The sequence below is a fragment of the Peromyscus californicus genome, unplaced genomic scaffold, assembly GCF_007827085.1.
Source record: "Peromyscus californicus insignis strain IS unplaced genomic scaffold, ASM782708v3 Scaffold_5__1_contigs__length_169319896, whole genome shotgun sequence".
NCBI lineage: Eukaryota > Metazoa > Chordata > Mammalia > Rodentia > Cricetidae > Peromyscus > Peromyscus californicus.
Window position 1 is genome coordinate 42,805,842 of NW_026294573.1, and position 26,345 is coordinate 42,832,186.

Here is a 26,345-nt window from a genome sequence, read left to right on the forward strand (position 1 = left end):
TGTTCTGGAATTAACAAAAATTGGAACCATAGGCCAGTCCTTCCATCCCTAACCTTCACAATCAGCTAGGCAGGCAGGAGAAAATAGAGGTTCAAAATATTACATAACTTGTCAGGGTCATAAAACTGTACATGATGTAACTGGGACCAGTGGTACCAGGATCTGCCTGGCACCAAAGCCTTTGCTTGTTCCAGTATAGCACCCAGAAGAAACAAAATAACAAGCAAACAAAAACACTGTATTTGGGAATTTGGGGGCATAGGGGATTTAGAAATTTCTCTCTTTTCCTATTTCCCTTCTGACAGTCTTTGTTTCTGGTTGTGACGTTAGCGCCCTAGAGGCTGGGCAAGATCAAACAGGAGGCATCTGTAAACAAAATTATTGCATAGCCCTCCATACACCCACAATTTCCCTCCTTCAGAGTCTTACCTAGGAATGGGTAAGGGGTGGCTGGTGCAGAAGTGGTGGTGGCCAGGGTTAGGTTAGTAAAAGGATGATTCTTTCCTTACCTTTAAGTTGTTTATCAATTTCAGGACAACCCGTTGCTTATTCTCTTCTCTTGGTCAGCGTTTTATTTATTCCCTATTTTGGGGGGGGGGGGGGGAGGTTAGGGCTTAAGGGATTCTGTAGCAAATTTCTGTAATGAATCTGCACAGTAGCTCCAAAAAAGTTAAGGTTAAAGATGATTCCTTTATCTGTTTTGGGAAGGGATTGTGCATGTGCTTAGAAAAAGATAAAAGGAAGATTTGTTCTGGGTCACTCTCCTTTCATACCGACGCACTGAGGGGGATTAAAAGGGACCCCCTGTCTCCACGAGAAATGAACCGAGAGTCCCTCACGTTCCCGCTCTCTCGGGTGCGGGTTCGAGTGACAAGAGCATTCACATACCTTCTGGAGGGAAGAAAGGTGCTGGGGTCTGACGGGGGTGGGGTGGGGGGAGCCCGACAGCTTCCGGCTCCCGGGAAGCCGCGTCAGGGGCGGGCCGCGGGCGGCGGACGGCGCAGGGCGCACGGGGCCCCGCCACCCCTAGGCCGCGCTGCTTCGCCTTCCCAGCCGCCCCGTGCTCGGCGCGGCCGCCGCAGTCCCGGCGGCGCCGTAGCGGGACGTGGGGTCCAGGGGGCGCTGTGGCCCAGTGGCGCGGGCGGCTGGAGCGGCCACCGCGGCGCCCGAGGCTTCGCCGAGCCCGTCCGCCTGCAGCGCCTCGGTCGTCCCGCCGTAGCCTGCGCCCCCGGACGCGCTCGACCGCGCTCCCCGGGACCCGCGTGGCGGAGGCGACCCCGGAGCCGATGCGGCTGGAGGGGCGCCGGGCCTCAGCCTCCGCCGCAGCGACCGCAGCCCCCTCCGGAGTGCGAGGCTTCGCGGCGGCGGCGGCGGCGGCGGCGGCGGCGGAGCCCTGCTGAGGAGGACGCTTGCGGCTGAGGGACGACCCCCCCCCCCCCCCGCCCCGGGCCATGGAGAGGCGGTGAGTGTGGCGCGCCGCGGTGCGGGGCTCGCCGGCTCGCGCCGCTCAGGGAGGGGGCCCCCGGCGCCAGCTCTCGGGCCGGGGCGGACGGAGCGTCCTGGCACTGCGGCCGCCGCGGGCACCCCGCAGCTCTGGGGCCTCGGCCCTCTTTCCGTGGGTCCCCCCCACCACCCCGGGAGGCTGGAGGCGCGCGCGGGGCGCGGGGGGGGGGGGGCGACTAGGCCCCGCGCTGCCGAGAAGCCCTTGCCCGGGCCTGGGTTCCGGCGCGGCCGGGTATGTGAAGACCGGGCTGGCCGCCGCCACACCGGTGCCCTTCGCGGTTGTCCCGGGCGGGGCCGAGCGTGCCTGCCTTCCCCAGGGCCCTGCGTGCACATCCCGGAGGCAGGCAGGCAGGCAGAGGACGCTTGTTTGCAAACAGCTTTGGCTTCCCTGCGCCGTGTCCCGTGTCCTGCAGAGCCATCCCCCTGGGTGGGGAGTGGGGAGTGTTGAGGTGCAGAGAGTGCGGGACCCCGGAGCCCCTGGTACTCCAGGAGGAGCATTCACCCCTTTCCTGCTAGAGACAGCCTTTTGCGTCTTATTTGAGGTGAAATTTCATCACCTGCCGCTAGCTCATCCTTTCCTCCTTAGGTTACATCTTGTCTGTGAGAGGTCTGCCTTGGAGAAAGCCCCATCCCATCTTTGCCATGCTAAGTTTCCTAGCTAAGCACTCACAGTTTAAAAAAAAAAAATCTTTTATGAATATGTCTTTCCCACCTTCAAAGAGACAGGAAAGGTTTTAATGCTTCAGTCCTTGGTACAGAAATGTTCCACCCAAATAAGGAACGGATGGCAAGAGAATTTTAAGTCGAGCAATAAAACCCTAATAGCAAGGAACTGACAAAAATGGAATAGAGACTCAATTGTAAAAGGAAAATGATTGGTTTTGTTTTGGTAATAATGTTAAAAAAAATAGTGATTGTAGTTTGATACCACAGGTCAGTATTGGGGTGATTCTTGTTTATGATGTGATTACAGGTTATTCTTATTTTTTTCTATTATATGGGACTTATATGTACATCTAGACCTTTGATTCATGAAAATATGTATATATAGTAAAAAAATTGGGACGCACGGAGAGGTACTGTATTGGTTTTCAGTACGTATTTAATAACCAGAGTGAGATCACTGATAATGTCATAGTACATTTTGATGATCAAAGTTTAAAGTGAGATTGTAGTGATGGTGACTTGTAAAATTATTATTACTAGTAGTATTGGTATTAAATTAATAATGCTCACTGGTTCAATTTACAGCCAGGCATTTGTTTGAAATTTATAATATATGTTACTAATTACCGGAGTTAAAGCCATCAGTTAACGTGGGTAGTTATTTAAGACTCCTGACTTAACCTTCCTGTACATGGAGTCTCCGGAGGTCTAAGGTTCAGTGTGGTGAAGAATTTTGAGGATCCAGTGTGTTAGGTGTTGCAGCCTTGGCTTTGTCAGATCGTGTGTAAGCATTTCTAACTGTAAGAAGTTGGCTTGATTAGATATTCTGGTTAATTTAGGTTTGAAAAGTCTAATTCTTTTCTCAGTGTGTCTGTAAAGACCAATATTAGAATCAGTTGTGAGTGCTGATTAAAAAATGTGATTCCTGGTCCCCTATGTCAGAATTGTGGGGATAGCAGTAACTCAAAGATGGTGATTTTTTTTTTATCCTGATTCTTAGTACTGCTGAATTTGAACATCACAGATAAAAGTTAAAAGAGATTTGCTCAGGTGAACGAAAGTGACAGCTCTCTAGCAAAACTACCTTAAGTTGCTTAACAGATGCTTTTCATAGCAACAGATAATGGTTTTATAATGCAGATAGAAAAACTGTGTTTTGAGGGACAGCTGCTGTCAGTTAACAAACATTGAGAGCCTGTAATGACAATGTTAAGGAAGGCTATCTGGGCTTTCATCTTGACAATAAACTTCAATGTTGTCTGTAAAATGCAGTTGGTATTATACTTAATTTGGAAGGCTTTAGGAGACAGCATCTAAAGAAAGTCTTGTAATGTATAAAATTTTTATACAATGTTAGCTATTAGTAATATTAGGTTCTGTCTCAGGTGCTCTGGGAAATACAAAAATGACCAAGGCTTCTGCTAGCAATTAGCTAATTGTGGAAGCAGGACAGGTTTAATTAACTGTTACAAGACAGGGTCAGAAAGGTGTTGTAATTGAGTAAAATGAGCTAGATCTCTGCTTAGGGCTTCTGTGTCTCATCCAGTATCTTGCCCTTCAGGAGCTTTGGTAAGGGATGGGAGGTCACTCAGTGGAAGAGGACTTGCTTAGAATATACAAACCTCTCGGTTTAATTCCCAGAATTGAGGAAAAAGTTCATACATAGTATTCTTTCTTTTCCAATTCCTGATTCAGTGTTTTCTTTAAAGAAATAATGGCAAATATTGCCTGGAAAGTACTAGTTTTGTATTAACTCCTTAGTTAGAAAGAACCAATGAATGAGTTGGGAGAGTCCCATTTCTTCTTCTGTGGCTAAGCTATCACTTTTATTCCATGCACTAAAGTTTATTTGGGTCCTCTTATGTGCTGGCCACAGACTGGCTGTTTGCAAGATACAAAGACTGATTAAAAGGTAGTTGCCTAGATTTTAATTTCTTTTGTTTCTAGGAGGTGCTACATATGTGTTTTATGATTATTAATTGTGTGGCATGCTGTGGTGCAGAGATAAAGTCAGATATGAACAGGAATCCTTACCCCACCTCTTAGAACAATGTGACACATAGATTCTGAGCTTCTCATATTCTCTTGGAGTAATAGTACCCCTCCTAGGGAAGTAGAAAGTTTCTTTGAGATGCAAGTGATCATAGACACTGCAGAGACATGTTCGTTCATTTCCATTCTTCCTTCTGGGAAAAAAAAATAAAAACCAGATCTTGTATATTTCTGTGTGAATTAAAACTTGGTAGCTTTATTTATTTATTTGAGACTAGGTCTGCTTTTGGATTTTTTTTTTTTTTTGGTTTTTTGAGACAGGGTTTCTCTGTGTAGCTTTGGTGCCTTTCCTGGAACTCACTCTGTAGCCCAGGCTTGGCCTCAAACTCACAGAGATCCACCTGCCTCTTCTTCCCAGTGCTGAGACTAAAGGCATGCGCCACCACCGCCCAGCTTTTTGTTTGTTTGTTTGTTTTGTTTTTTTGGTTTTTGGTTTTTCGAGACAGGGTTTCTCTGTGTAGTTTTGGTGCCTGTCCTGGATCTCACTCTGTAGACCAGGCTGGCCTCAAACTCACAGAGATCCACCTGGCTCTGCCTCCCTAGCGCTGGGATTAAAGGCGTTTACACTCTTTTAAGTCTTAATTTATTATTGTATAAAATGAAGCTAATAGTACACATTTTGTAGGATTATTATAAGGATTAAGTGATATAATATAAATCAGAGCTATAGTTGTGTTCTTTAGATAAATAAGCATTACTCTAGAAATGGAAAATATATTTTTTCGAAGCTTTGAGTTTTGAAAAAGTTTAAAAGATCATTAATTATTTATACAGTTTTCTGCTAAGAAATAAAGCTAGCATGATCGATTGTAAAGCATTGCCAACTAAGGGTGAGACAAATTCACAGAATTAGTATTTTGATTATGTAGTTAATAGAATATCTTATACTTTATCATAAATTTTATTTAATGAAATTATTTGAAAATGCTATTTATAAAATAGTTTCCATTTTATAAATTTTTTTTCTTTTGAGACAGGGTCTGATGTAGCCCAGGCTAGCCTAGAACTTGCTACTGTAGCAGGCGATGATCTTGAACTTCTGATCCTCTCATCTCTACCTCCCAAGTGATGGGATTATAGCCATGAATCACTATGCCTGGCTTAAATTATTTTAAATAGTCCAATTTACAGAACTGAACTATTATAAACTATTACAAAATTTAAATAGTATGTATATTTTCAAAACTATAGGGAAAATAAGATGCAGGTAAGATCTCTAAGGGTATCCATTAAAGTCAAGAAACAGTCTTTTGAGTTTTTGTTACACAGGGAGAAATAATTTAATGCACATTAGTAGGAGTCTTGAAGCAGTGAAGATAACTTCTACAACCTTATGTAGAGACTTTAAAATAGAAAATGAAGAGTACATGTATTTCAGCCAAGTTGAGAATATTAGGGAAGGGTCTTTTTTTAATGATTTATGTCTTGAGATACAGTTCACACACACATACTTTACCCATCTAAAGTGTAAAATTTAATGGCTTTTACTATATTTAGCAGAGTTGTGTAAATGTTATCACTCTTTCATTTTGGAATATTTTCATCACTCCAAGCTGGTATCCATTAGTAATCACCCCAGTATCTTCCTAATAACCCAGCTCTGGGCAAACACTAATGGGTTTCTGTTCTAAAGAATTCCTATCAATTCTGAACACTTCATATAATAGAATCCTATAATGTGGTTGGTTTATTTCAGTTAGTATAATTACATTTTCAGGGCTCAATAATAATGAATCTACAGCTTATTTCTTACTATTGCTCAATAATATTCTGTTGTGTAGATATACCACATTTCATTAATTCATTCGTAAATTTGGGTGTACTTTTACTTTTTGGCTGTTATGAATAATGTTAGGAAAATTTGTATGCAAATTTTTATGTACATGTATACTTTCATTGCCTTTGGGACATACGTGGGAGTAGAATTGCTAGATTGGGTAGTATCTCTGTTTGTCCTTTTGAACAGCCTGGTTGTCTTATTAAGTGGCTCATTATTTTATGTTCTCACTAGCAAGTGTGTGAAGGTTCTAATTTCTTCACATCCTCACCAACTCTTGTTATCGACTTTTGATATAACTACCCAAGTAAAGCTGGTTGGTGATGGTGCACGCCATGGGGGCAGGGGCAGGGGCAGAGGCAGACGAATCTCTGTGAGTTTGAAGCCAGCTTGGTCTACAGAGCTAGTTCCAGGACAGGCACCAAAACTACCCAGAGAAACCCTGTCTCGGCAAAAACAAACAAACAAAAACTACCCGAGTAAATGTAAGGTGGGAAGGTAAGACTTTATTTGAATAGATTCATAACTTGTTTACAGTCATTAGGTAAATTGTTGAAGCTTTTGCTTGGTGACAAATTGACAGATTTTTTTGATGGTAAGAAATGCTTTTGGCTTGAGAATAAAAGCTATGTACTTTTAGTGAACTCATCAAGTAGAACTGATTAACCATATTGGGTGGTGATGGAAATGAAACAGGCACACCTTTCCTCCCCGCCCCCCATGCTCCCTTGGAACTTACTATGTAGCTCAGGCTAAGCCTCAGGGATTCACTTGCTTCAGCCTCCAAAGTACTTGGATTATAGGCAAGCACTACCATGCCTACCTTAAAGAACATTTATTAACAAAAGGCAATTGTAAGCCCTGTGTCTTATTTTCCTTTAACTCTGCTAAAACATTTCTAAAAATTTACAGCCCAGTTGTATATTAACATTTCTAAGTACCCAAGTCTGACAGACTTTTAATGATCATCATTACCTGTCTATGATGTATACTTTTATATAAATATAGATTAATTGCTGGAGATGGTGGTGCGTACCTGTAATCCTAGTATTTTAGAGAATGAGGCAGGAAAATTGTGAATTGAAGGCAAGTCTGGGATATGCAGTGAGATATTGTCTCAAACAAAATAGCAAAACCTGTTAGTCATTGTTCTTTATTCTTATGTTTAGAATATTACTCTATATTTTATCTGCATTCAAAGTATTGAAACTTTTCTGTGATGTTTTGTGGGACATATTTCAAATTAACAATAATGATTTGGCTAATATTTTTAAAGTTTTGTTTTTTCAAACAAGTTAGGAAATAATGTAGATAACCATTGTGTGGTGAAATATTGTGTACCCTAATAAAATTTGCCTAAAGATCAGAGGACAGAACAAGCCACTAGATTGTGGTGGCACACACCTTTAATCCTGGCACTCGGGAGGCAGAGATCCGTCTGGATCTCTGTGAGTTCAAAGCCACCCTGGACTCCATGAGATTGATTCAGTCTAGGAGAGAAACAGAGCCAGGCAGTGGTGGCACACACCTTTAATCCCAGCACTTGGGACTTCATGCCATTGCTCCCAGTACTTGGAGGCACACACACCTTTAATGCCAGCACTAAGCAGGAAGTGTTATGGCTGGGTGGAAAAGGGGATAAGGGATAAGGCGTGAGGAGACAGGAACTAGAACTTTTTCAGCTGGAACTGAAGCTTTTTCAGGCTGAGGAGGCCTAGAGGTAAGACGTGGCTGTGGCTTGTTCCTTTGTCTCTCTAATCTTTCAGCATTTACCCCAATATCTGGCTCTGGGTTTTGTTTTTTTATTTAAACTAGTAACACCATTTAGCAATTTATGTTACACCATTGTTTTAACGCAAAGTACTCATTTGGAATCTCCATTATGCATCATACATACTATTTTCCCATTTTGAGATTACTCTTGGAGAGTTTGGTAAGATGACATAAGTCTGTAATCCCAGGCTGATGCAGGAGGATTGTGAATTTGACAACATCCTGGTCTTCCTAGTGAGACCCTATTTCAAGAAGCTAAGGGCTGGAGAGGTAGCTCAGCAGTACAGTGCTTTCCCAGTGGTGTGCAGGGTCCTGGGTGTGATTCCTAGCACTGAAAAAATCCCTTTAGAACCTTTATGCTGAATTTGAATTGAACAACAAAAAGAGGAGGACTGCTCTTGAGCTGCTGTGAATGTCACAGTTTCCATATAAATTTATAAAAAGTAGCAATTCTAGAGCCTTTTGCGTGGGACTCATGAAAAGCATTTAAAAAACGTTTTTTGGGGGAGGGGCAGAGTCTTACACTGTAGTGCAGTGTGGCCTTGAACCCCCTCCTGGTCCTTCTTCAGCCTCCAGAGTGCTCAGATTATAGGTGTAAGCCACCACTCCAGGCATAGACCTGTATTTTTATGTGGACTATGTTCTGGTTCTTATCTAACTTCTCATGGTTGAAGTGGCATTTTCCCTGCCAGAATTTGTTTTATTAAAATAAGGAGTAAAAGTGTATGTTTTTATTACTTTATTATATTCTTTTTTCTTTTCTTTTCTTTTTTTTTTTTTTTTTTTTGATTTTTTGAGACAGGGTTTCGCTGTGTAGCTTTGTGCCTTTCCTGGATCTCGCTCTGTAGACCAGGCTGGCCTCGAACTCACAAAGATCCACCTGCCTCTACCTCCCAAGTGCTGGGATTAAAGGCGTGTGCCACCACTGCCCAGCATTCTTTTTATTTTTATTATATATTATTTCTACTAATATTTTATTATAGCATAATAGTCTGTGCTAAAATTCATATAACCTTAACAGTTTTTTTTAAACATGTATTTATTTGTGTGCAGGTGCATGTTGGTGAATATGTAGCATGGTGCATGTATGGAAGTCAGAGGCCACTTGTAGGAGTTGGTTCTGTCCTGATACCATGTGGGACCCAGTCATAAAACCCAGGTCTTCAGGCTTGGCAGCAGGTGCTTTTTACCCAGCGAGCCATCTCACCAGCCCTTTTTTGGTTTTGTTTTGTTTTTGATACAGGGTCTCAAATAGCCTTGGACTCAAAATGTAGCTGAAGATAACCTTGAACTTCTGATCTTCTTGGCTATACCTCCAAAGTGCTGGGATTGTAGGTATGGGCTGTGCATGATGACACCTGGCTCATGGGGTGCTAGGCATCAAGCCCAGGGCTGTGCACATGTTAGACAAGCACTCTACCAACTGAACTACGTCTCAGGCCAGAGGTTGAGATTCCTTAACCCTGGCAGGCTGCCCTTCACAATTTAGTTACAACCTGATCATCCCTCATCCCTGTTTCTGTATTTAATTCTTCCAAAATAACAAGTTTGTGAAGTTTTCCATCCTGTATTATTTTTTTTTTGTATAATGTGTAAGATTTCCCTGTAGTGTGCTGTCTTTTTGTTAGCTGTATCATTGTATTTTATTTCCAGCTATTAGAATGACCTTAGAATGTCCGTAGTGTTGTACATGTTTGCAGCCAAGGAGATTGAGGCTTGGAGAGTTTTATTGTTTTTTCTCAGCCTAAACTCATGTTTCATGATTCAAACCCATATATTTTTGACTTTGTAATCATATACTATTTTTATCTTTTGCCTATGTCTGTTTTTAGCTAATAATTTTCCATAATAATATATTTCCAACTAATCACATAGTTGGTTAATATAGGTTGATATTTGCCTTTGAAGTATACTGACATTCATTATCTTATACAAGCTAGAAAAGGATGTGTGTATGTTGTGTGCCTTGTATGTATTTTGGGAATTTCAGATTTCATATGCTGTGTTTTTGAATAGATAAATTCTTTCTTGTTATTAGAAAAGTATAATAACTGATTTAGGCCTCAGTTCTCTGTTCTAAAAGTCAGTTGTAGACTCGATAGCAAGGCCCTTTCCACATGTAATACTCTATTTGGTATTTCTTTTTTTCTCTTTTTTTGGTTTTTTGAGACAGGGTTTCTCTGTGTAGTTTTGGTGCCTGTCCTGGATCTTGCTCTATAGACCAGGCTGGCCTCGAACTCACAGAGATCCGCCTGGCTCTGCCTCCCGAGTGCTGGAATTAAAGGTGTGCGCCACCTCGGCCTCGCTCTGTTTGGTATTTCTAAAGGTGAATTGAGTGAAAAGATAGATGGCATTAGATGACTTGACTCGAGGCTGTGGAGATGAACTGACACAGGTAAAGAATTAGGAGTGGTCGGCAGCTGGTAGCAACTGAGAAATCTGCAAGAACCAAACAGAGGAATTGTATTTTGTATTATATTTTATTTTATATTGTATTTTTTACAAGTTTTTCTTGTAGTTGAAAGACAATATGTTTCTGAATAAAAATCTTGAAACTCTGAACATTCATTTGTGGCCGAGGCCTTTTCTGTCTTTAGCTCATAGTCTTTCTTCTGCCTTTGCTTATGACAATGTGCATATGTTTGAGACAAATGCATCTAGAGCTGTGTTGTATGAAAATAGGTCATTCAGTAGCATGTGTGAAATAATGCAGGTTTTCATATTGCTTATAATGTGAGAATTTGGTAAATGAAGTGTGTCCCTGTTGTTCCAGGTCTGCGAAGCTTGTTTATAAAGGAAAGGAGGGCATGTACTGCAGTCAAAAAGGATGAAACACATTTTAATGACAAAATGTATACAGCCCTCCCACTCTGAAGGTATCAGAGAGGCTAATAGTGATAGAAATAGACAGGTGATGGTTTGGCTGACTGCAAAGTTAACTTTCCTTTCCTTGTTAGCTTATTTTAGATGCCTTGGTTAATTGAACATTGACTTTGCAAAGAAATTATCCCAGGCCAGGATTGTTCAAGTGTATTCCCTGGGAACAAGGAAATGTTCTCTAATCACATAAGTTTGTGTTTTCAGCATTCTGTATTGATCACCTTAGTATTTCAAAGACTGAGGAGTGGAAATGAACTAACTGAAATTTGTTCAGACACATATTACCAAGCTTGTTTGGCTGTGGAACAGCCAGGATGCTCCTCAGAAGGTTAAACAGAATTACCAATTGACCCAGAAATTCTATTCCTATATATGTATCCCAAAGTAAATGAAAGTGTATGTGCACATAACAATCTGTACATAAACATTCCTAACATTCATAATAGCCAACAGAGTTGTTAATATACCTTTCACCAATCTAAGGTCAACTTTTATCTGTTTTTATAATGCCTCATTTATGAATATTTAAACTCTCAGTTGATAAGCTCTCATTATTTAAGGAAACCATTTTGTTGTTTACTGCTCATTATTAGAAAGTTTTCTTTTATATTTTGCAGACATCTGCTTATTCTCTAGTGTACATCCTTTTTCTTTCTGAAACTATGCAGAACAAATCATTCTTTTAACCTCTAGAGATGTCAAAATAATATCTTGTCTTCTAGAGTAGTAATTCAAAACACAGGCTCTGGAATTAGATCCAGTTATATTAGTTGTGAGAGGCCTACCCATTTCTCTGTGAGAGGCTCCCTTTCACTTTTTCCCCAGGGTACTCTTGAGGAGGGGGAAGTGAGAAATATTTAGATAGAAGGATAGAGGGGAGAGAAACAGATAGAAACACAGGATAGCCTTGGGAGGACCTGGATCATTATCTACTGGCCCTTTCTGTCTCTTCTAAAGGGCTATTTGTAGGAATGCCAAGGAATGGAGCAAAAGACCACCCACCCCCTAGCTCACCCAAGTGTAGACCTTCCAATCACCTAGTAACCTTGTACATGGTCAAGCAATCCTCTAAGTGCATCGCTGCTGGGTAAAGCAAGCTCAGATTTCACTAGGAAACCTTTGTGGGCCTCCACAACTCCCTGTTCTTGATATAATAAAGTCCCCCCACCCAGGCCCAGGATAGACAGTGCCTGTCTTAGGTCGTCCTTCTTGAATAATCTTACCTGTTATGGAGATACACTTTTCCATCAAGCATACTGTGGCTTAGGTTGGAAGCTACCAAGAAGAAAGTTGCCTGTCTTTGGCTATCAGCCTCAGGCAGGAGGGGGTACAGAACTTAACTCAGCTTTGACCCAGATCCCTACTAAGAGTTTGCAAATGTCCACAGCGACCTCCATAGATGCCACACCTCCCAGTAAAGGAGTAGAGGATAATAAAGATGGAATATCCTTATTGGAATGGGTCTAATGTGACTATAGCAGTCTTAGCTGCACCAAGCCTTTTTCTAAATCAAAACTCTCCTAACAGATGTTCAATAAAATTTTCAAGAGACTATCTTGAGTCCCAGGAGAAAGCAGTCATTTCAAAAACACTTCAGAATATCCACTCAAGTAAACAAAAACCCATAAAACACTTTTAGCTGTTTAAGTAGCTCATATATACATGTGTTCCTACCATAGCAGCAGAATTTCTGTACAAACTAACTCAGTTTTGGGAGGCCTACCCCTTTGTGGAAGGCCTACCCATTTCTAAACAGAAACAGAAGGAGTGGAAACTTCTAGGAAGAAGACAGAAAAGCTTCCCTAATTATGACACCTTCACTTAAGTTTTCCGGGGGCCACTGAGACCATAAAATTATATCTTAGGCTACCACAAAAAGTGTTCAGAGTACTTCAAGATGCTTCTAATGTGATTGATTTAGTTTATCCTTTAAAAATTAATGTTACCTTATTTGTCCGGACTACACAGATATTGATGGAGTAATAAAAACAATTATATGAACTTACATTCACCATTTAAACTTTTTACAAACATATTCAAAAGGAAACTATATGACTATTTTACAAACTTTAACACATATCTAGAACATAGATGTGTTGTTTTATTTGTCATGAAACACATCTTTCATTAGCTTACTCTTAGGAAGAACATTTTTGTGATTTACTATTTTTACCTCATTCACTAGCTTCTCAACCCCTGATGCCATTTTATTAATAGCTGTAATACACTCTGATCATGAGTCATTTAACTCAGACTGTAGTTTTTTTGTTTTTTTTTGTTTTTTCTGGAGCTGAAGACTGAACCCAGGGCCTTGTGCTTGCTAGGCAAGCACTCTACCACTGAGCTAAATCCCCAACCCCTGACTATGTATACCTTTTTTTTTTTTTTCAGAGACAGGGTTTCTCTGTGTAGCTTTGTGCCTTTCCTGGAACTGGCTTTGGAGACCAGGCTGGCCTCGAACTCACAGAGATCCGCCTGCCTCTGCCTCCTGAGTGCCGGGATTAAAGGCGTGCACCACCACCGCCCAGCTAGTTGTAACTTTTCAACCTTCAGTACTTGGCACATTTTTCCTATCCTCACAAACATCAGTGTATTCACTAAGCAAATATTCTAATTTAGCTTTGTATTCTTGTAGGGAACTTTCAAAGGAAATGACTCTATTTTGTAAGACAGCTAGATTTTCTGGAATTTGATCCCTATCTACAAAACAGTCACTCCTTTCTGAATACACACTTCCTTGTTCCCCATTAGATTTGCAAAGGAATCACTCACTACAGGCTGCTGTTCAAAAGGCAAAGAACTTCTCTGATTATCCTCATTTGTCAAGGATTTCATAATGACTTGAGAAGTGTCATTAGCATTTTAATTGCCTCCTGACAGACATCAACTGTTTCTCATTTTCGGGAAGTAAAGCTAAGCTTTCTAGCAGCGCTTTGGAAAAATTAATGTTTTGAGCTGAAAAAAGCAAGAGTTTTTCTTGGGGCAGTGCAGTAATGGCATCTCTGTTATGAACTACATTTCCCAAACTGCCTTTCTCTATATCATCACGCTGTTACAAACTACATTTCTCAAGCTGCCTCACAAGCTGCATTTCCTAGGTTGCCTTTCTGGGTCTGGGAGAAAATTCAGCTGCAGCCAATGGTGGCCGTTACTCTCAATTTCATTCACACGGTCAAAATCAAGTTTCTGCTCTTTTACCACGGGAGGTTTTTAAGTCAAGATTAAGCTTTCACCTGGCACTGTCCCTCGAACAGGTTGTGCCTGTCCGCATGCACTCAGACAGGTGCTTGTTGCCAGAAGTGAAAACTTCTTGGTGCTTCACTCCCCCGCCTCACCAGGTCACTGAAAAGGAACGAGCGCTTTCTAGGGCAATTACAGGTGATTTTCCCATTTTGATGTTATTTCCAGGTGCGTCTGATTTTGCCCTTACAGGAAGAAAAAAGTCTGAGAAGACCAGACCTGAAAAGCTTTTGGTTTTTAAGAGAAAGATAAGTTTTCACCAAGACTTCTGTTCCCTTTTCTTGACTTCATGGCCAAGAGGAAACTAATTCTGATAGTACAGTGTTTTCATCCAGTGGCAATATCAGCAGAGTGAAGAGTTTTATTTCATCCACATTCACTTCAGGGAAAATTCTTTTTCTGCCATGCAGGACTCAGATCTAAGCTGTCCACAGAAATCTTTTTCTGCCCATTTTTCTCATAGTACTTTTTTCATTTCTCTGATTCTTCCCCAGGAGTTTGTGTTCATAGTCCCATAGTTGGAAAATCAAGGACAGAGTTCCTCTGTCTGTTGCTTATTTTTTTTTTTACATTGTATTCCTATATTCTACCTCATAGTTTTCCTTAATTTTTATAGATAGAGAAAAAAAAGAAACCTAGAGTGAGATAACTTGCTGCAGCCTAACTTTTCACTTCAGCATCTTTCAGCCACCTTACTTTTATCTATAGTCCTAAAAATAGAATACCCCTGCCTTAATTTTACTACATAACCAGACATGCCCAACTGCTTCCTGCGGAGCCCTCAACCCTCCTTTCACCAAGGCCCTGGTCCCTGTTCCTGGTGCCATCTGTGGGGGGCCTACCCATTTCTCTGTGAGAGACCCCCTTTCACTTTTTCTCCAGGGTACTTTTGAGGAGGGGAAATGAGAAATATTTAGATAGGAGAGAGAGGGGAAAGACAGAAATACAGGATAGCCTCAGGAGGGCCTGGATCATTATCCACCGGCCCTTTCTGTCTCTTCTAAAGGGATTTTTATAGGAATGCCAAGGGGTGGAGCAAAAGACCTCTCCCTCGCTCAGCCAAGTGTAGACCCTTCCAATCACCTAGTAACCTTGTACATGGTCAAGCAATTCTCTAATGCATCCCTGCTGGGTAAAGCAAGCTCACATCTCACTAGGAAACCTTTGTGGGCCTCTACAATTAGTTTTTTGGTATGTTGTTGGGCAGGCTAAAGTTTTCTGTGTCGGTGCTTTCCTATCTGTAAAATAAGACTAGCAGTAATACTTCAGTGAGTTGGGAGATGGTTACCCTATGTAATAAATGTGTTTCTTAAAAAGCAGGCACTGAAATGGATTTAGTAGTATAAAAAGGAATTAGGGAGAGGAGGTTTGCTGTGGGGTGTTCTGTATGTTAAATGTGTTGCTCTGATTGGTTAATAAATAAAACACTGATTGGCCAGTAGCCAGGCAGGAAGTATAGGTAGGACAAGGAGAGAGGAGAATTCTGGGAAGTGGAAGGCTGAGTCAGAGAGATGCTGCCAGCCGTCGCCATGAAAAGCAAGATGTAAGGTACCGGTAAGCCACGAGCTATGTGGCAACTTATAGACTAGTAGAAATGGGTTAATTTGAGATAGAACTAGATAACAAGAAGCCTGCACGGCCATACAGTTTGTAAGCAATATAAGTCTCTGTGTGTTTACTTGGTTGGGTATGAGCGGCTGCGGGACTGGCGGGTGAGAGAGATTTGTCCTGACCATGGGCCAGGCAGGACCAGGAAAACTCTAACTACAGAGGTTAGAGAGGAATGTGAAAGGAAAGGGGAAGAACCTTCTAGTTATGCAGATATGAAAACTGATAGGGACCTGTAGAGCACAAATTGCTGGCTAGATTACTACACTCGGGAGAAGTGGACAGATTCTACTACCCCATCATGTTTAGGCACTGCTAGGAGTTGCCCTTGACAAGTATGGCATCAATTGGGAAGTTGAGATTCAAACATGTTGGAGTTGGAGGCTGTTATCTATTGTACTCCTTTCCCCTGAATGGCAGTTCTCTTTTTGAAAGAAGATCCAAATAAATATCACTGTCTGTTTCTTGTGCTAAACTGATTTGTGTATTTAAACACTTCCTGAGAGCAGCAATCCTAGGATCCATGGACTCTCTTCCTAGGCAGGAGTTACTGTACTCGAGAATTCATAGTTAGGCAGGAGATTAGACTGTTGTCACCCTACTGACTGTCTAAGTTCCATGACTACCTCTTGTTTCTGTTATATAACTGTAGCTGTAGTTCTGCTGAAGATGAGGGTTAACTAAGGCTGCAGAGATTACTTCTCTTCTGCCTCCTGGTTACGGGGAGTTCCAGCTGTAAGTTGTAGTTCATTATAATCTTCCGTGTATCTCTTAGTTAGCTTTCTATTGCTGTGTTAAAACACTGACCAAGCCGGGCAGTGGTGGCGCACGCCTTTAATCCCAGCACTTGGGAGGCAGAGGCAGGCGGATCTCTGTGAGTTCGAGGCCAGCCTGGGCTACAGCGTGAGCTCCAGGAAAGGCGCAAAGCTACACAGAGAAACCCTGTCTCAAAAACAAACAAACAAACAAAAAAAAAAAAAAGAAAAAAACACTGACCAAAACTAATGGGGAGAAAGAGTGGGTTATTTGATTTACAGTTTATAGTCCATCATTGAGGGAAGCCAAGGTAGTAGCTAAGGCAAGAACTGAAACAGGGATCATGGAGGAATAGTTTATTGACTTGCTCCTCTTGGCTTGCTCAGTTGCTTTCTTACACATCCCAGGACTCCCTGCCCAGAGATGACACCAGCCTCAGTAGACTGGACCCTTCCACATTCATATCAATCAAGAAAATGCTTCACAGGCTTGCCTACAGACCAGTTGGGGGCATGTTTTAAATTGAGGTTCCTTTTTCTCAGATGACTTTAGCTTGTGTCAAGTTGACTAAAAACTAACCAGCATGGTCTACTAGCAAGGAAAGAATGCCACTTTTGGCAGGAGGCCTTCTAATTCTGTAGAGCCCAGCATTGTATGGATGAAAAGCACACAGTCTTCTAGTGGTTCACTGGAAATTATGGTGGTGGGGGCATTTCTTCTTCCACCTGTTTCTAAGACCATGTGATCCTCTTAATGAGACTATCCTACTAGTTGGAATACAGCTCTGAATTAGTTTACATACCGAATACTAGAGCAGTGATTCTCAACCTGTGGGTCATGACCTCTGTGAGTGGTTGAATGACCCTTTCACAGGGGTCACATATCAGATATCTTGCATACCAGGTATTTACATTATGGTTCATAACAGCAAAATTATAGTTATGAAGTAGCAATGAAATAATTTTATGGTTGTCGGTCACCACAACATAAGGAACTGTATTAAAGGATCACAGCATTAGGAAGGTTAAGAACTACTGTACTAGAGGATCTTACATGTTCTTACCTCTCTGAGTTGACATATCAGCTGTGCTTTCAGTAGGACCTCAAACACTCTGGTAGTATGGAAATATCTGTTTCTTGGATTATGTTTTTGTTTCTTTGCTTATTTTGTTTGTTTTGAGACAGGGTCTCACTGTGCAGCCCTGGCTAGCCTAGCACTCTCTATAGATTTGTCTGCTTCTGCCTCTGCCTCCCAAATTAAGTTTCTGCTCTCCAATTCCTTATGATGAGAATTAAATTTCAACACATGGAGTCTTGGGAAGCATACTCAGACTATATCCAAACCGTAGTAGGTACTGTGCAAGCCCTATGCAGTGGTGCTAGTCTGGGTTCTTACTGGCTGGAAAGGAAAACCTATACCTGTAATAATTGTCTCTTCCTGTGAGACTCAGCCACTGGTTATCATGGTTAGTTTTTTTTGTCATCTCGACACAAGCTAGAGTCATCTAGGAAGTCATCTAGAACCTCAATTAAGAAAATTCATCTCTCAGACTGGCCCATAGGCATGTCTGAGGGTATTTTATTGATTAATAATTGATGTAGATGGGTCCAGCCCACCTTAGGTGGTACACTCCGGGCTGGTGGTCTTTGGTTTTATAAGAAAGCAGGCTGATAAAGCTGTGGGGAGCAAGCCAGTAAGCAGCATTCCTCTATGGTCTCAGCTTAAGTTCCTGCTTCCAGGTTCCTGCCCTGACTTCCCTTCATGATGGAACTGTAAGCTGTAATGTGAAATAAACTCCTCTCCAAGTCTTTATCACAGCAATAGAAACCGAACTAAGACACTGGCCCTTCTGATGTTGGAAGGATGCAGAGTAGTCAACTTGCCATCGAATAGCTTGTTGTTTGCTTAAAGTTTAGTGCTATATTGGAGCTTGGCAATGTTTAAATTGGTTGTGGTAAATGAGACCATGTTTTCTTCTCTTTCCCCCCATCTCTATTTTTGCCAGAGTGACCTATTCATTCATGTCCTCATCATGCCAGTTCTGAGGTGGCATATGTCAGTTGAGTCATTTTGTACATTTGGTGGTTTAGTGTCTCTTCTGCCGAAATTAGATGCTTTCTGGCAAGCATAACACAGGAAATAGATTTTCATGCTTTGTGCTCAATTCTATGTGGTCATTCAATTGTTCCTTTTTCTTACAGTGTTCCTTTTTCTTACTGGACCAGTTGGCCAGTCCACTTGCCATTGTCTATGAGTGTGTGTTCTCATCCCACTTTTCTTTCTACAAAATTTTATAACCAAGTACATCACTTAAAGCTCTTTTAGGGAGTTAGGGAAGTTTTCTTTTCCAGTGTCAAGGTCACCCTTACGCTTGGCTATAATGAATCTACTGTTTGTTCTCAGCTTGCATTTGGGTAATGGTGGGGTCTGTCAGGGAAGTCCTGGCTGCCTGCTTGTGTAGCTTGTGTCCTTTGGTTCTGTTTTATTTCAGTCTTCAGTATACTGTTTCCATCTTAGATTGGGTTGCTGCTGAGCTTAAATGCATTTGAGACTTCGAGGGTCCTAGTAAACTTAGCTTATTATGAAAAGTTCCGAATGCATGGTGCCCAATGATCAAGCATTCTGTCTCTTACCCGGATACCAGGAGCTGTTGTTCTATTAGTATGGCTTTCCTGTAGAACTCCATCACCTGCATTGTGATTCTATCACTGGGACTTCCTATTGAATGGTTACTATTCTTTCTCCAGGTATACCTAACAGCTTAGCAGCGGTTCTCAACCTATGGATCGTGACCACATTGGGGGTGTCGAATGACCCTTTCACATGGGTTGCCTAAGACCATTGGAAAACACAGATCTACATTACAATTGATAACAGTAGCAAAATGAAAGTAGCAGCGAAAGTGGCTATGAAGTAGCAACGAAAATAATTTTATGATTGGGGAGGTCACCATAATATGAGGAACTGTATTAAAGAGTCACAGCATTCGGAAGACTGAGAACCACTGGCTTAGGGACTGCTTACAGTAAAGCCTGGAATTCTGCAGAATTATTTTCCACTCACAGCTGGTAACCTGTCATGCCACCACATAGGCGAAAGCACTATCCTATATAAAACATGTTGCCTTTAGAATCTGAAGAAGACCACCAGTCACTGTAGGGATACAAACAGTAGCAGTTTAATTTGGAGTGAGTGCATTGGTGTGATCCTTGTAATTTCACTGAGATGACAGAACCCCCAATACAGTCACCCCATGTATCTGCGAACTTTACATGGATAGATTCAACTGACTACCCATCGAAAATATTAAGGAAAAAAAGTATCTGCACTGAGCCTATGTAGACCTTCTTTCCTAACCATTATTCCCCAAATGACATAGTATCATAGCTGTTTACCTATCATTTATATTGCACTAGCTATTATGAGTAATCTAGAGATGACTTAACAAGATATATGTAGATTATGTGCAAATCCTGTACCATTTTATAGAAGAGATTTGAATATCTGTCGGAGTCCAGCTCCGACCTGTCTAAGGATTCTTGTGGGGAGGAGAGAGGAATGAGGAAGTATTAGAGAGAAATGTAGATGGAGACTGAGAGAAAGACAAGAGACACAGTATAGCTTCCGGAGGGCCCTGGGTCAATACCAAACAACCTCGAGGTTTATTCCAAAGGACTCGTTATACAATGCCAAGGGGTGAAGCAAAAGCCCCCCACCTCAGCATCAAAGCACAGTATATAGCCAAGTGTAGACCCTTCAAAACACCTGGTAACCACACCAGTGGCCAAATCATCCTATTCAGCCCTGCTGGGTAAAGCAAGCCCAGATTCTCTGACCCTGAGTAAGGTTTCACTAGAGAGCCTCTGTGGGCCCCCACAAGTATCAAAAATTGGGCATTCATGGATTTTGTTGTCCCAAAGAGATAGAGGGCTAGAACCATCCCTCATCAATATGAAGAGACAAGTGTTTTCTATCCTTTGGATTGTATTTATCTTTCAGTTCATTTAGCATGTTGGAGATTGGCATGCAATTGATATTACAGACCAGTGTGGTGTTCTGAGTCTGTATTTCTTGAGACAGTAGGGATATATATATGAATCATTGGGTCTGTATCTGACAACTGACTTAAGTCCAGGAATTGACTAGGGACTACTGGATTTTTATTGGGGCAATCACCCTTAGCCTCTAACTTGTTTTGAGTGTATATATTTAGCAGCACTATGATTGACTGTCTACTTTTCTCCTAATGATACTCTATCCCATTAACTATCTGCATAAGTCCCTGAGGATTTAGCTTATTAGTTTTTACCCACCTGTCAGTCATTCTGATAGATTCACTTCTAGTGTTGCCACCTGGTTGCTATTGCTTCAGTGCCCTTGATCCTATTCCTATCCCTATCAATGAGCCAAACCCTGACATCCTCTTTTAGAAGAAAACCATCATCTAACTTCCTAGTGATGCTATTGTCTCACTGTGTTCTTGATGGCCTTAGTGAATGGTCTGACCTTCCATAGTATGTCCATTCTACTAACCTTTCCTTATCCTATCCTACATCCTGCCATGTCAGTGCAGGCATTTCACTTTTTTCTAGGCTTCTAAGAGCCATCCTAGCCACAAGGTTATACCATCATTTAGGTCTATGTCAGAATCCATTCCTGAATCTTGAGACATTGTCTCCTTTGCACTCCACTCCTCTCCCCTATAAACTTTACCTCAGGTTAATGTTTCTGCTTTGATGAATGGTATTGAAAACACAGCCCTGTGACTGTCTTGCATCCTGCTGGGTTATGCTGGTTAGTCCTTGCAGTTCTTTTGGAATATATATTTTCTTCTTTGTTCAGGCTTAGTGTGTCCTTTTCAGGGCTGGCATTAACTACTTTCAGGGCAGCCAGAAGTGGAAATGAGAGCATATCGGGGTGGGTGGGTCGGGGGGGAAGAACATGTTACTTTGGAGGAGGACTCTTGTGAGAATGCTTTCTCTGGGGACATATAAACAGTTTTGTAAACAAATGTCTACTTCCTTATAAAGTCCCAATGACAAACCAAAGCCTTACTTGCTAAACCAATGAGTTTTTTGGGCTTACTTATGGAGTGTGGGATGAGAGGTTACTTACAGTAGCATGGGTGACCTCTGAGAACACCTGAAAGTCTCACCCCAGCATGAATGAAAACTTTCCCATAGCTGCATAGAGCTCTCCTTTCATACTCTCTGTACTCTAGTACCTCCTGAGACCATGGGGCAACATACACCTACTTTAGAATTATATGCACATGGCTGGGAGGTACAAGAGGGAGAGAATGGATTCTCAGGTGAGGTGCAGTGACTCCCTTCTATGAGGGAATATCAACTGTCAGAATGCTCAAGCTGGAGAGTCTCTTGCAAGTAGTTACAGCTGCTCTGATGAAGTTGACAGCTGTTATGATAGTGTTCTGCAACAAGGATAAAGGCCTCTGAAATGTAGCCATAGACCATGGGGAGTGCTAACTCATTCCTGTAGATTTGGAGGGTTCAAAGAAAAATGACTGTCTGGTCGGTGGTGGTGCATGCCTTTAATCCCAACACAGGCAGAGACAGAGGCACAGGCAGAGTTTGAGGCCAGCCTGGTCTAAGAGTGAGTTCCAGGACAGCCACCCTGTCTCGAAAAGCAAAAAAAAAAAAAAAAAGAAAAAAAAAAGTGACTGTCTTTGAGGTCCACTGTTTTAGGTGTACCTATCCCATCTTTCAGACTTCTAGTTTCCTAAATTAAGATCCTGGACCTTCCCGTAACATATTTGCCCATGGTTGAACATTTAGTTATCTTTGAAACAATGGTGTTCACTGCCCTGGGTTTACTCTGTGTTTACTGCTTTCCCACTGTAGTGATAAGGATCTTTGTGTGCTACCAAACAGTCCTTAGTTTTCAGTCATTTGTTAGTGGCCCTCTCTGGGGAATCAGTGTAATAAAATAGCTAAGCTCATTCTATTGTTCTTGTAACTCACACTTTTCAGCCTTTATAGCAATCAGAGAATTTCTTTCTGGGAACCTTCTCTAAAGTCACATCTTGTGAAAGTGTTATTGCTTGGACCAGCAGCTTGTGCCAAGGACTGTCCATGCATGTCTCATATCCCACCTGGCATGAGGTTCTCATTGCTAGTAGGATGATAAATGATCTGGTTTCCAAGCCCTATTTTACCTCCTGTTTTCTCAGTTCTTGTCTGCTATCAACTGTGTCAGTTGCAGTCTTCTAGGAAGTAGCTGCTGAGACAGAATTAGGAATATGAGAAGTTTATGCAGAAGGGGAAGACTCCTGAGAAAAGGATGGTAGGATTGTAGGGAGAGCTCAGAAGTGCCAAGTAGATCTGACAAAGTTTCCCATTAACCAAGTAAAGCTGTGTGATCAAAGCCTGTCCTTTAGAGGAGTTTTGTGTTATTAAGAAATGGCCAGTTCTTTGGTGCCCATACTATTGATCAATCATTGGCTGGGGCCACCCTGAAAAAGCATGGCCTCAGCTTGAAAGCAGGGGATCCTGAAGGGGCTTCAGCTGGGGTCATATGACTGTACACCTAGTACTTATTGGCAAGTTCTTTCATGAAGGTTAATACAAGTGACACACCTCCATATGTAAGTACTAAGCAACTGTTAGGTACTAATGTTATAATGACTGCCTGATTATATTTCCTTAAGTTGCTTTTGTATTTAATAACTAAAACCTCTTCTAGATACTCTCATTTTGTCATTACTGTTGGAGCTCACTGAGGTTTCCTGGTGGCTTTACCCAGCAGGACTGCATAAGAGGATGATTGGACCATGGGCCTGAGTACCAGGTGTTTAGAAGGGTCTACACTTGGTTGTACCTAGCAAGGGGAAGGTCTTTTGCTTCGCCCCCTGGCATTGCTATAAAAAGCCATTTGGAATAAAGTTCTGGGCTGGTGGGTTTTGACCCAGGCCCTCCTGAGGCTATCCTGTGTTTCTTTCCTCTCATTGTCTAGGTATTTCTATCTAAATATTTTCCACTTCTCCCTGCTCAAGAGTACCTTGCTTGTAAAAGTGGGGGCTGATCCCCCACACATTACTTTCTTTTGAATATTCTTATCTTTGTGTGACATGAATTTTCTACTTGGAACTGAAAATAGACATTTCAGGTGTGGTCTGGCACATAGTAAGTGCTTAATGAATGTTGATTGAAATGACCAATTCCATTGATCCGCAACACACACACACACACACACACACACACACACACACACACACACTTTTTTTTCCTTCTAGTGCTTAAGATTGAACCTAGGGTCTTTCACATGCTAGGCAAGCACTTTACTACAGCTCTCTTTTTAAACATTTTATTCTGAGATCAGATTTCACTAAGTTCCAGAAGCTTGCCTTGAACTCACTCTGGACAGGTAGGCTTTTAACTTCTGATCCTTTCATTTTGGCCTTCTGAATAGCTGGGATCACAGCTAGTAGGCTCCACTATTTCAAAAGATGATAAAGGACACTTATCCAAGAGTTAAAATTTAATAAAGTTAATCATTTTATTGCTTCATCAATCAAGAGAAATGGACTCCCCCTTCTCCCTCCTTAACTGAGCACAGTGAAGAGACAGTGAGGGATAGGACTTCTAGAATGCTTTGGTATTGCCTGCTTGATTTGTACTAATGTGTAAGAAGTTGTATCCACTCTTGCTTTTACACTTTTGTGTGCCCTAAGATGGACATACCAAGACATTTTGTTACAGTGTTCTTATTAGACATAATGTTAGCAAAAGTAGTTTTCCTCAGGGGACTTCGGACTGTACTTTAGGAACCACTGATGTGATCTAAACTCATCACATTGTGTTCGGATGTTTTTTAGTAGACGGAAGGTTGTTTCATCTTAGAAGATTACCTAATCTATTTAAACATTTTTATAAACTCAACAACCTAAGTTAAACTCTGTTGAATGTTCGAGTCATTTAAAAAAATTTAATTTAGTTTCATGTATATGGTGTTTTGCCTACATGCATGTCTGTGCACCACATGTGTGACTGGTGCCCCAATAGGCCAGAAGAATGCATCAGATCCCCTGAAACTAGAGTTACAGATTCTGAGCTACCATATGGGTACTGGGAATTAAATCCAGGTCTTCCAGACCAGTGCACTTAAGTGCTGAGCCATCTTTCCAGACAAGTTTGAAAATGTTTTAATACTACTTCTTTTTGGGTGTGTGCACATGTGCACGTGGGTATTCTTGCATGTGGAAAGCTTTTGGTTGAATTTGGAGCTCACTGATTGGCCAGGCTGGCTGGCCAGCCAATGAGCTCCAAGGATCCTTTTTTTAGCTCCTCAGTGCTACAGTTACAGAAGCTGCACAGCTTTTTTTTTTTTTTTTTTTTTTTTTTGGTTTTTCGAGACAGGGTTTCTCTGTGTAGCTTTGCGCCTTTCCTGGAACTCGCTTTGGAGACCAGGCTGGCCTCGAACTCACAGAGATCCGCCTGGCTCTGCCTCCCGAGTGCTGGGATTAAAGGCGTGCGCCACCACCACCCGGCGCTGCACAGCTTTTTTATGGTGGGGATTCCAGTTCATGCTTTCACAGTAGGCACTTTACCCAGTGAGCTTAATAATATAATTCTTAATACAATAATACAATTCTTAATATGTACCTTTGTTGTTTTTAGTGTGTATAGGTTCCTGTTTGCTCATATGCTAATAACTTTAAAAAATATAGTTTTTGAGATGGGGGAGATAGGGAATAAACGCATGCCCAATATGTGCTGTACCACTGAGCTATGACCCTCGTTCCCCAGATGTAGTTTTAAGGCTTACATTCAATACTTACTCAGAACAAATATTTTTTTTGTTGTGTTTGTTTGTTTTATTTTTTTTTTTTTTTTTTTTATTTTGAGACAAGATTTGTCTGTTTCTCCCAAGTCCCTCCAGAATTACAGGCATGCACCACCACTGCCCAACTTCAGAACAAATCTTTAAGAAATATGTATCAGAGCTGGGTGTGGTGGCGCACGCCTTTAATCCCAGCACTCAGGAGGCAGAGACAGGTGGATCTCTGTGAGTTCGAGGCCAGCCTGGTCTACAGAGTAAGTTCCAGGACAGCTAGTGTTATGTTACACAGGGACACCCTGTTTCTTTTTTCTTTTTTAATTTATGTATTATGTATACAGTATTCTGCCTGCATGTGTCCCTGCAGGCCAGAAGAGGGCACCAGATCTCATTTCAGGTGGTTGTGAGCCACCATGTGGTTGCTGGGAATTGAACTCAGGACCTCTGGGAGAGCAGTTGGTGCTCTTAACCACTGAGCCATCTCTCCAGCCCCGAAACCCTGTTTCAAAAAGACAAAACAAAATAAAAAACAAAAAAGACATGTATCAGTTGATTTATTGATATTAGATCCTGTGACATTCTTGAAACACAAATTATTGTGGGTTTTTTTTTTTTAGTTGCTTTTGAAACAGGTTCTTATGTAGCTTGTGGGAGGCCTGCACCCACTTTTTCACCAGGGTTCTCTTGAGGAGGGAGGAGTGAAAAATATTTAGATAGAACGATAGAGGAAAGAAAAATAGAAACACAGGATAGCCTCAGGAGGGCCTGGATCAATATCCACCAACCCCTTCTGTCTCTTCTAAAGGGCTATTTATAGGAATGTCAAGGGGTGGAGCAAAAGACCTCTCCCTAGCACAGCCAAATGCAGACCCTTCCCAGATGGAGTTTTATCACCTGGTAATCATAATTACATTGTAGTGAGATTTGACTGGAGAACTTATTGTTCTGAGGTATCTGTACCCTAGCACACTGGAAACCCCTTATTCTGTTGTTGAATGGGTTTGCCAACCAGGAAAGCCTATTTTTGTTAATGGTAGAATTTCTTTTTCTTTCACTGCTGGTAATCCATCCCAGGGCATGTGCTCTACCTCTGAGCTATACCCTCAGCCCTACAACAAAATGAGAAGATATATAGAAACAGACAAGAATTAGTGATGTTTTCTCTATGTGTGCCTTTTCATATGTGCAAGGTACATATGCACATGTGTGTGGAAGCCAGAGGACAATCTCAGGTGTTGTTCTTGGGGTGCTGCGCTCTCTTGCGCTCCCCCCTCTCAGTGTGTGTGTGTGTGT

General features: G+C 41.7%; 1 protein-coding gene across 3 annotated transcripts in view; it reads left to right on the plus strand.

The window, feature by feature from the left end:
• Nucleotides 1-1,358: 1,358 nt before the first annotated feature.
• The window catches only part of Zfyve9 (zinc finger FYVE-type containing 9), a 159,883-nt gene continuing 134,896 nt past the window's right edge, over nucleotides 1,359-26,345 (plus strand). For 2 of the 3 annotated variants that reach the window (XM_052715755.1, XM_052715758.1), the window contains exon 1: nucleotides 1,359-1,462. The gene's annotated coding sequence lies outside the window, so the exon portion shown is untranslated. Of the gene's footprint in view, nucleotides 1,463-9,018; nucleotides 9,107-26,345 lie in introns of those variants that run through there. The other variant, XM_052715757.1, reaches the window with a different exon arrangement.